The sequence below is a fragment of the Humulus lupulus genome, chromosome 2, assembly GCF_963169125.1.
Source record: "Humulus lupulus chromosome 2, drHumLupu1.1, whole genome shotgun sequence".
Classification (NCBI taxonomy): Eukaryota; Viridiplantae; Streptophyta; class Magnoliopsida; order Rosales; family Cannabaceae; genus Humulus; species Humulus lupulus.
In genome coordinates, this window is record NC_084794.1 from 237,723,089 (window position 1) to 237,737,295 (window position 14,207).

The following is a 14,207-nucleotide window of genomic DNA, read 5'->3' on the forward strand; positions in this document are numbered from 1 at the left end:
CTAAGAGCTAATAGATGGGATCTGGTCACCTAAGTCATATCCTTCAACTCCTGTTTGTTTAAGAAGGTGGCAATTCGCTAATAGAGGCATGTGTTCGTATCTCTTAGTTATTTTATATTTGTTCGTTCAACACACACAATCTACGCTAACAAGGGGACTCTTGCTCCTATTCGTTTATAGTTGTCTTAGGAATGCTAACAAAGATGTCTGGCCGTAACCTGATCGTTATCCTTTGTTAAGTTCAAGCCTGTTCGTTCTTGATAGGCTATGATGCTAACAAAATTAGTGGAGTACAGAGTCGCTATTTATCAAAATGCAGCTATATTTATGTTATTATAATATTGTAATATATTATTTATGGGCCAAGTCCAGTAGCTTAGGCTTATGATTTAAATGTAACCATAAATTTCTCACTATAAAAAAGATGATATGTTATAGAAATGGGGGGGGGGGGGGGGGGGGGGCTTATGTAATGTAAAACTGAAGGATGACTGTAGAACAACCGACAACGTAAGTTTGTCGGAAACTATGGTTCTTCAAGCTTAAATATCAATAAAATTAACTAAATGGACGTAAGTCATCTTTTTAGGGTTGAACCACTATAAAATATGGTGTTATTTACTTTTTTTAGATCTCAATTCTTGAATCCATGCTCTTATGTTCTCAAGTTGACGAAAAAAAGTGTCAACAACTATTAACATACGTAAATATGATAATAAAAATTCAAATGTAATTATTATTCAACATTTCAATATTATATATTTATTTTAAAATATAGTGTAATTACAAAATAATATCTAAACACACCGTAAATACACTTACACTTTCTAATTGTCTTGAAAATTGTAACAAATTTATTTTTGTCAAACATAAACATAATAATGAAAATTCAAATGTAATTCAAACATATCACATAATTTAAGGTATAGTGTAATTATACCAAGACCTCTAAAAACAACTTAAATAAAATGTTTATATTATTTTGGACCTTATGTTTTGGTGTATTACCCGTTTGAATCTTATATTTTTTTTTTAAGTTATTTGTGGAACTTGTGTTTTGTAAAAGGTTATAATTAGGACTCTAAAATCGATTTTGATCAAAATATTTTTTAATATGACAAAAATACTCTTAGTTATAATAAGAGTTTATATCATTTTGGATCCTGTATTTTGACTCATTACTCATTTGGACCCTATATTTTAAGAAAGTAACTTATGGACCTCGTGTTTTGTAAATGGTTAAATTAGGACTCTCACGAGGTCCAAAAGTTACTTTTTAAAAATGTAGGGTCCAAACGGGTAATTGACAAAAATGCAAGGTCTGAAATGATATAAGTTGTTAGGGTGATTAGGACCTGGACAACACAGCCAATACAGTGCACAAAGAATAACAACAAAGAAGAACAAGTAATAGACAATTTAAACAAACCCAAAAATAATCAAAAAATAAAACACACAAGAAAGAACACCAAGAATACTTGGTTCAGATACAACCAGTTTGGTTGATCCTACATCCAAGGCTAGGCAGCAATGTCTAAGTCAAATCCATTATATCTGAAACTAGATTACACCCTTCAAGCTCTCAAGATTACAACAACACTCGCTCAACTTCTCTTGAAACACTCTCTCACTTGAGTATTACAACACAATTCTTGCTCTCAGCCAAAACTCTCAGAAATTGAATTCACTTAGGTTGATCAGGCCTAAAACTATATATAGGGTCGAGATACAAGAACTAAAGAGCTAAACAGAAAACTAATAGTAACTAACAACAATTAGTTATTTTGTTACAAATTATTGGTGTCCACGCAGATGCAACTGAAAACTGCAGACTACTGTGAGCTGTCATTTTACTAATCTTTTGATTGGTTAAGGAAAGAAGTCACAATCTTCACAACCATTATTATTACTAAAATTATTTTGGTCATATTCAAAAATATTTTGACCGAAATTGGTTTTAGGATCTTAATTGTTACATTTTACAAAATACGAGGTTCAAAAGTTAATTTAAAAAAATTAAGGTCCAAACAAACCTTGGACCAAAACTTAAGGTCCAAAATAGTACAAACCCTTCCAAAAAAAAAAAATAGGAAACAAAATCAACATAATCAAATCTTTGTTTAAAGAAAAGCAACACACATTCATTATTTTCCATTAAAGATGTATGTCATTTAGATTTTGTATTTTAATTAGGAAATGTGCATACTAATTATGTAATATTGTGAAATTATTTCAAATTTCATAGTGAAGTCATTCTCATTATATGAGTGGAGAAGCCTCCTCGCCTGAGAATTCACTATATGTGTATGCAACTAGCTGGCTCATGACCATAATTAATGGTAGCATGTTGACTTTAATTAGCTAAATAACTTAGTTTTTATTATTTAGGATTTCTTTAATTAGCCCGAGAAATCCTTTTATGGGATTTCTCTAAGTGACTAGCCATAGGCTAGACAAGCGCTTTTAGTTTTCATCGAACTTGAGGTCAGTCCGGCATTAATTCTCATGAGGAGTCATTCAATGCAGATGTCGATTAGATTTAATCTTTATCGGCTTGCGTTAAACATGCTAAGACCGTTCTTGACTTATTAGTCAATACCATATGACCAATGCTTAGTACTACTGCCGAACTTGACTAGTGAGTCACAGCTTCACAGTTAATACCGACACCATTGTCAATTCTGACTAATTAGTCAGTGCCATGCACAAGTGAGCAAGATTTGCTAAGCATTTGATATGCAATCAATGTCCACATTTAAACACTCAACATGCCTCAATAATAACCATGCATGTCACATATGGGGTGCCGTTTTCTTACCTCTGGTTCGAGTGAGAATTAGTAAAAGAACGACCCTTGAGAACAATCAACCTTTTAGTTCCTCGACAGTCACCTGGTCATAACCAATTATGGGATTCCATCAATAAAATGAATCACAAAAGGTTCCCAAAACAAAACCTAGCCTCCGAGAAATCGAATCCTACTAAATCGGGTAGTAGGAATGATCTCGAGGCCTAAGGTTTGAATCCCCATGACAAAAATATCATTCTGGCCAAAATGCCACCAAGGGCCACGACCCTACACTGCCATGCCGCGACCCGCCTCCTCAACCAGAGGTGCCCAAACTTTAACCCCCAACACGCATCGCGGCCCTCCTTCACCATGTTGCGTCCCGACAGCCCATTTGAGGCACCCTACATCTTTAATGAGCTTGGGCCGCGACGCTCTAGAACAGAGCCGCGACCTCACATGAAACTCAGCCAAAAACCCTTGTTTTCCCCCTTCGAACTCATTTCAAGAACCCATTAAAACACTCTCAATATCACAAAGCAAAGCCACCAACTATTACCACAACTTATTCACCATATAACCAACAAAACCTATGCCTTAAACCATTCAAAAATTCATCAAAATCCCATTTCAATGATCAAAACTCCAATCTCAAAACTAACGTAAAAACTGAGTAAAGAACCATAAACTTGAACTAAAATCTTACCTTAAGCTTGAATTGAAACCTCTTCAATGGCTGAACACTAGCCTCAAATCTCAAGCTTCAATCTCCAAGTTTGAATCCCCAAACTTGCTTCAAGATTCAAAGGAAAAGAGAAGGGAAATGATGATCATGAGAGAGGAAAGACAAGGATCTGTTTTACAAGTTCTACAGCCTTCAACTTATATATAACCTAGGTCAAATGACCAAAATACCCCCCATGCTTAATTCATCTCTTAACAGCCCCCAAGGGCAAAGTCGTCCTTTCCCGCCTATCTCGTTAATCAAAACTAACACTCTCCAATTCCCATCATGCTCAAATACCAATAAATGATATCCCGTTACCCTTTAATTCCCGGCAACGCTCTAATCACCAAATTATCCCGAGACTCACCCCGAGCCCCGAACTTAAACCTGTTATGACCAAACTGCTAACTTGCACTCAAAGATTGTCTCATGCCGAATGGCTCGAACAAATCCACATTATTATGTGGGCTCAACAATGATTCACCAACATGCATGAAAATACACAATTACGCCCTCAACGGGCCAAATTACCAAAATGCCCCTATAATGAAATGTGGACCCACATGCATGCATTTAACATCATATTATAATATAATTCACATAACACATGCACATAATCATTTAATGGCATAATAAATCAATTATGATCCTCCCGACCTACTTATCCAACTATTAAACCGCATTAGGGATTTTGGGGCATTACAATACATATGAAATGAGTTGATCATTCTCTTCATTTAAATTTAAATATATATCACATTAATGCAACAATACTACTGCTTTTCCTAAATCAATAATTAGCAACTACAAATACAAATAAATAAATGGGAAAATTAAGAAGAGTACATAATATTTACCATGTTCACATGAAGAATATTATTATTGGAGCAAAAATGTCACAATAAAGAATTGTTAGGATCCTTCATGTATGGATGATGACATGGACCATGACCTCCGAATATCCAATTGATGCTTTATAACACTAAAGTTTAGAATAAAGAGAATTGTTACGGGGCACAACTGCTACCAAATACTACATGGAGGTGGCATAGCGCTATTGGTGAAATTCAATATCGGGTCTCACACATTTTTATTTAATAATTATTATGAGGTGTCGCTAACCAATTATAAGGTGTCACGTCTTGTGGTGTTGGACATCTTAAGGTGTCAAATAACAACACTCTAGAAAATAGAGAGCTGCATAACAAAAAGACAAAATAAAAAACCTACTCTTTTATATAAGTGTATAGATTTCAATAGTATGAATCACATTTCAATATTATATATCAGCTCACCAAACATACTTTATCTTTTTCTCTTTCTTGTCCATTAATCATTTGAGCCTGACGAAGACGATGATATATACATAATCTCAGAGATATGATACTCACGCATATTACGTAGGGATAGAAAGGATTGATTAGCAAATAAACAACAATAATTGTCACGACTCGAGCCCTAGTCCATGGTAAATTTGTAATATCCATAACTTGGGTGTTCAAAGGTCAAACTTTGACTCTTTTTGGAAAATAGTATTTATAAATAAGCATTTAGTTTATATTAAATAGTACTATAATTATAAGTCAAAATAATGGAATGACTCCTATAATTACATATAAAAATATTAGTGATAAAAGCATAATCATTTATCATTATACATCGAACAATAATATTCCCACAGTTATGTAATCATCAAACAATTAAATTTAATAAGCCATAAAACACTCAAAATAATACTTAACATCCACCATTCCTCATTCCTAACTATTACATAGCTAATTTAGATATACAGACCATTAGGTTCCAAATTAAATACATATATAATGTTCAAAAGATAGGACTATGACACTAAATAGAACTAGGCTAAACACATTAGCTCCATCAATAATTCACCTTATCCACATTCGCGTCACTAGGTTCCTGGAATGGGAGAGATATAAGGGGTGAGCTTATAAAACCCAGTTGGAAAGCAACTAATATCATAGGACCCAAAAAGTTTAATAAAACCCCATGCATGGTTAACTTTGAAAACAAAACATATATCATCATGTATAAACCAAAATAGAGAGAAACCAAAAATAATCATAAGAGCATAGCTACATGTACACATCACATCGTCCAATAGATCCCTAGTTCCCATTACCCATCATAGAAAAACTGACATCCTAAACCGGGTAGTCGGACCTAATAACCCCCACAAGGAGGAGGCTCATAACACTTCCTGTATACAAATGATAGGTCTTTACAGCTACAGGTGAGTGAAAACTTGATCTACCTATGATGACCCAGAGAATAGGTCGTGAAACAACAACATGCACAAATCATGACCATTATGGCTTTCATCAGTATAATCATATGAAGGTAAACATGAAAAGCAAGAAACATATTCCTATTATATTTTAGAATATTGGGCAGCATAACGACTACATGTGTATAAAACCAAAAAATCATAGCCTGCATAAAAAGGTGAACAAAAGTATATTTGGCACTTAGTGCCCTCAGAATAGATCAGAAAACATGCAGATTAGGTTTTCTATTTTTCAAACATTTTATAAATTTCAAAATTGGAATGTGTTTAATGCAATTCAATACGAGTAAAATAAGTCCAAAAGTCAAGTTGAGTCCCTACCTCCTTAGAATTTTCAATCCGAGTCCAAAGTGGTGTTTCTAAGCTTAACGATGATCCTAGAGTGATTTAGTCTAATTTTAATATCACGTTTTTCCTACGTGCATCCAATAAGCAAAAAATTATAATTATTGCATTTCTTATTCAAAATTGTGTCCAATGACATATAATATGACCATATTTAAAATTTCAAGTTCTAGAACCTCACCCAAGCAGTGCACAATAGCGGTTGGTGGCAGTAGTGAGCGGTGTACCGGAAATGTCGATGAATATATGCATGGTATATATTAAAATGATCCCCTCAATGAGTACATCACAAATATGCAACTCATTAGCCTAAACAAGTGTCGTTGTCGCCAAAAAATGCTTCCAAATGGGCGGAGATACCCAAAATCTCGCCAGAGAAAAACGACGAGTTGACTGGAATGACTTAGTGGGCGACGTTCCTCTCGCGACGCTGATTCCAACAGTGCCACCCACTCACAGAATGGTGGTCAGATTTCGCTGGAAATTCACCTCAAAGTTTTGATGGAGAAACTTCAGAGTGGTCATACAGGCGCATCCTTGCTCCGATGGCCACCAAATTTTGGGGTTGCTGTCGTTGCCGGTCAGAGAAGCTGTAGCTCTGGCGCGTGTCAAAAATGGAGCTCTGACGATGGTCCGACTAGGTTGTGGTCGTGGTTGGTTTAGAGAGAAAACAAAAGGAAGGAAAAGAAGAAGAAGAAGAAGAAGAAGAAGAAGAAGAAGAAGAAGAAGAAGATTTGGGGAGAGAGAAGGGAAAAAAAAAGTCCTTTGACTCTTTTGACTCAGGTGGGTCCCACCCACTTAAAAAAAATTAAATAATTTTTTTTTTCTGAGTCTTTACATTCTTTCCTCCTTAAAGAAATTTCGTCCCGAAATTTTCAAAGTACAATCTCAAGCTAAAATTAAACAAATGAGGATACTTCTCGTACATCTTTAACTCTAACTCCCAAGTAGCCTCGTCTTCTCTATGGTTTTGCCATAAGACCTTGACTATTGGAATCTCTTTCCTCCTTAGCACCTTTAACGCTCTCGCCAAGATTTTGATAGGTTTTTCTTCATATGTCACATTCTCTTGAAGAGGGATTGCCTCATACTCAATGATGTATGATGGGTCTAGAGTATACTTCCTCAACATCGACACATGGAACACATTGTGAACATGCCCCAACCACGCTGGTAAGTTCAATTGATAAGCGACCTCCCCAACCCTAATAACCTCGAAAGGTCCAACATACCTTAGGGCTAGCTTACCCTTCACTCCAAATCTCGTCACACCACGCATGGGAGTAACTTTCAAGAAGACATAGTCACCAACCTCAAACTCAACTTCTCATCGGTGGAGATCTACATAACTCTTCTAACGACTTTGAAAAACCTTAAGTCTCTCTTGGATGTCTTTGATCTTCTCAGTGTTACTAGCAATAATTTGAGGTCCAATTGTGACATGCTCATCTAGTTCTGCCCAACATAAATGTGATCTACATGGTCTCCTATATAAGGCCTCATAAGGAGCCATGCCTATACTGGCCTGGTAGCTATTATTATAAGTGAATTCCACCAATGACAAGTGTTCTCCCCAACTACCCCCAAAATCCAAAATATAAGAACGAAACATGTCCTCCAAAGTTTGGATAGTCCTCTCAGACTGTCCATCTGTCTGAGGGTGGTGAGCGGTGCTCAAGTTAAGTTTAATTCCTAGAGATTTTTGCAATGCACGCCAAAACCTTGATGTAAATTGAGGATCTCTATCACAAACAATGCTGGAAGGCAACCCATGCAGTCAAAGTATATTGTCCACATTACGTCGAGCTAGTCTAAAAAGCTTATAATCCTTCCTAATTGGAATGTGTTTACCGAGTTTTTCGGAAACTAGAATTATGAAAGATAAGAGTGTTAAAAGAAAGGATTTAAATATAATCACGCAAGGGTTTTCACGTGGTTGGGGTGTTAAAGAGCCTTAGTCCACGAGTCTATTGTATTCGAGTTTAGAGAGCTTTAGCAATGGAGTTTTCTGCAAGTTTGAGCAGAGTATGTGCTTACAAGAGGAGATTTCGATTCTCTCCACAATGCACAATTGGTCCTATTTAAAGGCAGTTAGGTGCATTGGGCTTGGGTCAGACTAATCCGGGCCCAATATGGATATAATCATGATTTGCTTACTAACGGAGGCTTAATACAAAGGATTCTATCAAATAAAATACACTAATTAGGGCCTATTGGACCGGCTTGAGCCTATCCCAGCTTTTCGGCTAACAGCAGTACGATGCTTCAGACTGGTCCGCATGGGCTGTCAAAGGGATCTTGGGGACAAGATTTGTCAGAGTAGTGGTGCTACTATTCTGAATGACGACGTACATTCCGTATGTAACCTCTTGCGTGGGTTAGTTGAGGAAACAAAACTCCGTGTTTCTCGGGGTGACGTCAGTGTCGGGGACAGTCTATCCTGCCCAACCCGAACACCTGATCTGGGTTCATTTACCAACATCCTGGTCCATTTACCAGGACCCTAGCTCGTTTACCAGAGCTTGGGTTCATCCGCTATCATTCTGGTCTATTCTTAGACTTGAGTCCATCACCCTTAATCGCATCCCAGATGATGCATTAGGTTGGGTCCAGGAAGACAAAATCGGGCCCACATCATGGTCCCGATTCCCTCGTGTGGGGGCGCCCAGTGGACAATGCTGGGGTTGCTGATGATTGGGCCACCAAGACTTATTCCTTCCCCATCCATTGGTCTTAGTCGGGGCCTTGGATCTCTTTAAAATTTCTCATGGACCCAGTGTGTCGTGCCACGTGTCCGGGGGAAAACAGGGATAACATAATGAAATGAGCATAATTGGTCAAATGATCGACAATTACCCAGACAGTTTCATGCTTTAATGGTGCTAATGGTAATCCTGCCACAAAGTCCACCCTGATCTTGTTTCACTTCCATTCTGGTATAGGTAAAGGTTGAAGCAACCTTGAAGGTCTCTGGTGCTTAGCTTTAACCTGCTGGCAAACTATACACTTAGCTACAAAGTTTGCCATATCTCTCTTCATACCTTCCTACCAGTATTGTCTTTTCAAGTCTTGGTACATCTTTGTGCTTCTACGATGTACAACAAATTTAGTTCTATGAGCCTCGATCATAATACTCTCTAAGATCAAGGATATTTTCAATGATAAATCTTCCCTTATGGTATAATAATCCTTCGGCATTTACTGTCCATCCATCTAACTGCTTACCGTTTCAGATTCAATTCTAGATAAGTCTCAATTTCTCATCTTGCCACTGACATTGCTTAACTTGCTGAAGTAGCACTGGTGTAACCTCTACGTTTGACACATAAGCAATCTATTTTCCTTCATAGTAATCTAATTCATAATCACCCACCGTGATTGTTCTTTTCCAATCCTCAAGAGCCAAACAAGCCACCGTGCCATGAGGTTTTCTACTTAATGCATCAGCGACCACATTTGCTTTTCCAGGATGATATTGCAAAGTGAAATCATAATCTTCCATGTACTTGACCTATCTTCTTTGCCTCAAATTCAAGTCTCTTTGAGTAAAGAGATACTTTAAACTCTTATGATCAAAATATAATTCAAACTTTTCCCCATATAGGTAACATCTCCAAATTTTCAAGGCAAAAATCACAGCTGCAAGTTCCAAGTCATGTGGCTTCAATTAGCGTGAAACATAGGCAACCACCTTGCCATTTTTCATGAGAACTCCTCCTAAACCAGTACCCGAAGTATCAATGAATACCACATACGGTTCATCACTATTAGGCACAGTGAGAACATGCGCCGTAGTCAATCTTTGCTTAAGTTCTCTGAAAGCTTCTTCACAATTGTCATCCCACACGAACTTTAAATCCTTTCTTGTTAGCTTTGTCAAAGGCATAGCAATTCGAGAAAAATTCTCCACAAAGCAACGATAGTAACTTGCTAACCTAAGAAAACTTCAAACCTTAGTAACGTTCTTTGGTCTTTCCCACTGCAAGATAGAATCTATCTTTGTAGGATCCACAGTAATGCCTTTTTGAGATATTACATGCCCAAGAAATTGACCTCGATCATCTAGAAGTCACATTTCTCTTTCTTAGCCTATAAGTGATGGTATTTCAAAGTTTGCAACACAATTATTAAATGTTCTGCATGGTCCTCAAGTGTCTTGGAATACACCAAAATGTCATCAATAAAAACAACCACAAACTTATCCAAATAAGGTCTAAAGATTCTATTCATAAGGTCCATAAATGTTGCAGGCGCATTCACCAATCCAAATGGCATCGCCAAAAACTCAAAGTGTCCATAACATGTTCTGAAAGCAGTTTTAGGAATATCATCTTCTTTAATCCTCAATTGATGATAGGCTGACCTCAAATCAATCTTGGAAAAACAATTTGAACCTCCAAGCTGATCAAACAACTCATCTATCAATGGCAAATGATACTTGTTCTTAATTGTCATTTGATTCAATTTTCGATAATCGACACACAATCACAAGGATCCAACAGCTTTCTTGGCAAATAAAACTGGAGCTCCCCATGGGGAGGTACTGTTCCTAATGTAACCTTTATCCATTAGCTCACCCAATTTCTTTTTCAATTCAGATAACTCTGCAGGTGCCATGCGATAAGGTGTAGTAGAAACTGTTGAGTCCCAGGAATCAAATCACTGCAAAACTCGATCTCTCTATCAGGTGGTAGTCCTTGCAAATCCTCAGTAAACACATCTAGAAAACCACTAACCAATGACATCCAAGGAAACTTGTCTAGAGGCCTAGTCTTATCCTCAATTGTAAATAGACTCCCATAACACTCAGAGTTTCTTTTCCCACCTAAACATGCCTTAAGGATAGGATTCTGCGTTACTGCATTCATGTTGGCTTGATATACAATGAAATCTCCACTTGGAGTTAAAAGAGTCACCCATTTGCATGAGCAATCAACAATGGTTTGGTACTTAGACAACCAATCCATGCCAAGAATCACATCAAATTTTCCCATAGGTAACACTATCAAGTTTCCCGAGAACTCATGCCCTTCAACCACAATACAAACTGATTTACATATGGTGGATACCTTACCATGCCCTCCCATAGGTACACTCACTGTTATGTAGAACTAAAAGTTTCCCAACTTAAACCCAACATGCAAGCAAACATTAATGATATACAAGAATGTGATGCAACCGTATCAAATAATACATGAGCCCAAGAGTGTGAGATAAACCATACCATCAACAACTCATTGGCATGTTTCTCCTTACACGTCATCACCACCAAGTGCATAGGCTTGACCAGAGGCTTTTTCTTCTTCTTGGTCAGATTTCTTTTTCCAACATTTTTCCTTATAATTAAGTTTAGTTCACAAGGCTACATCACACACTCGTTCATGTTTGTAAAGGTTAGGGTAATGGTTTCATCAAGTTTTGTAGTCCTCAATCGAGTCATGAACTTTTCAATCAAAAGTGACTGATCAACGATACTCTCATAAACATAGAAGGTCAACTCTACAAACTCTACATAGAATTCATTCACTCACATCCATCATTATCTAGTCATTCTGTGATCTCATCGACCTATCATTGATCTCAAGCAATCAAATGATCCAATCAAGTCATCCTATGAGATGGGTTAAAATGTTGTTCTTTGAAAACCCTTCTCAAAATTTCCTCAAGTCATCCCATCAGTTCCTCTCATTCTACTTAAGGCTTCCTACCAATCCGGTGCGCTCCTTTCCAACTTGGGCACATTAAAATTAACATGATATACTTTAGGTGTTCCCATAATGTTTAAACTCTTCTTTATCTGCCTCGAGCATCTTTCAGCCACCATGGAATCTTGTCCACCTTTAGACTTAAGCATTTGAATTTGGTGGAAGATCTTGAAGTGATGACTTTGCCGAGCAGCTGGATCCATCTATTGGGCAGGAAGGCCTCTTAAAGCCTCAAGAATGACAATCATTGGGAATGCAGTTGGCTAAGGGGAAACCTCGGCATCAGGGACTTTAGCAACATGCCTTCTCCTTGTTGCCCTTCCTCTTAGAGCCATTATCTTAGGTCTGAGAATTAAAGCTAAATAGTTAGTGAGGAATGGATGCTTTCTACATACATATGCCTTTATACATCAAAATACTTTATTTTAAAATAAATTTAATCTATTTGGTGACACACTCCGAGGTATTTAAACCCGGTGCTCTGATACCATTTTTCTTTCATGACCCAAGGCTTAGGCCGTGGCAGATTTGTAATATTCATAACTTTGGTGGTCAAAGGTTAAACTCTGACCCTTTTGGAAAATAGTCTTTATAAATGTTCTTTTAGTTTATAGTAAATAGTACTATAATTATGAGTCAAAATAATGGAATAACTCCTATAATTATATATAAAAATATTAGTGATAAAAGCAGGATAATTTATCATTATACATCAAACAACAATATTCCCACAGTTATGTAGTCACCAAATAGTTAAATTTAATAAGTCATAAAACACCCAAAATAATACTTAGCATCCACCATTCCTCATTCTTAACTATTACATAACTAATTTAGATAAACAGACCATTAGGTTCCAAATTAAATACATATATAATGTTCAAAAGATAGGACTATGGCACTAACTATAACTAGGCTAAACACATTGGCTCCATCAATAATTCACCTTATCCACATTCGCGTCATTAGGTTCCTGGAATGGGAAAGATATAGGGGTGAGCTTATAAAGCCCAGTAGGAAAGCAACTAATATTATAAGACCCAAAAAGTTTAATAAAACCCCTGCATGGTTAACTTTGAAAATAAAACATATATCATCATGTATAAACCAAAATAGAGAGAAATCACAAATAATCATAAGAGCATAGCTACACGTGCACATCACACCGTCAAGTAGATCCCTAGTTCCTGTTACCCACCATAGAAAAACCGACATCCTAGACCGGGTAGCCAGACCTGATAACCCCCACAAGGAGGAGGCTCAGAACACTTCCTATATATAGATGCTGGGTCTTTACACCTACAGGTGAGTGGACACCTGATCTTCCTATGATGACATAGAGACTAGGTCGTGAAACAACAACATGCACAAATCATGATCACTATGACTTTCATTAGTATAACCATATGTTGGTAAACATGAAAAGCAAGAAACATATTCCCTTTATATTTTAAAAAATTGGGCAGCATAATGACTACATTTGAATAAAACCCAAAAATCACAATCTGCATAAATAAGTGAAAAAAAATATATTTGGCACTCAGTGCCCTCAAAATAGATCAGAAAACATGCAAATTAGATTTTGTATTTTTCAAAATTTTTATAAATATCAAAATTGGAATATGTGTAATGCAATTCAATACGAGTAAAATAAGTCCAAAAGTCAAGTTGAGTTCCTATCTCCTTAGAATTTTCAATCAGAGTCCAAAGTGATGTTCCTAAGCTTAACGATGATTCTAGAGTGATTTAGTCCAATTTTAATATCACATTTTTCCTATGTGCATCAAATGAGAAAATGACTATCATCATTGCATTCCTTATTCAAAATCGTGTCTAACGATATATAATATGACCATATTTAAAATTTCAAGTTCTAGAACCTCACCCAAGCGGTGCACAATAGCGGTTGGTGGCAGCAGTGAGCGGTATACCAAAAACATCGACGATATAATGGAATATAGTAAAATGATCCCCTCAATGAATACATCACAAATATGTAACTCATTAGCCTAAACAACTGTCGGTGTCCTCAAAAAACGCTTCCAAAGGGGTGGAGATACCCAAAATCTCGCTGGAGAACAATGATGAGTTGACCGTAATAACTTAGTGGGCAATGTTCCTTTCGCGACGCTGATTCCAACGGTGCCACCTACTCGCCAAACGGTGGTCGGAGTTCGCCGGAAAGTCACCTCAAAGTTTTGATGACGAAACTTCGGAGTGGTCGTACGGACGTGTCCTTGCTTCGATGGTCACCAAATTTTGGGGTTAGTGTCATTGCCGGTAAGAGAAGCTGTAGATCTAGCGTGGTCAAAAATGGAGCTCCACCAGTGGTCC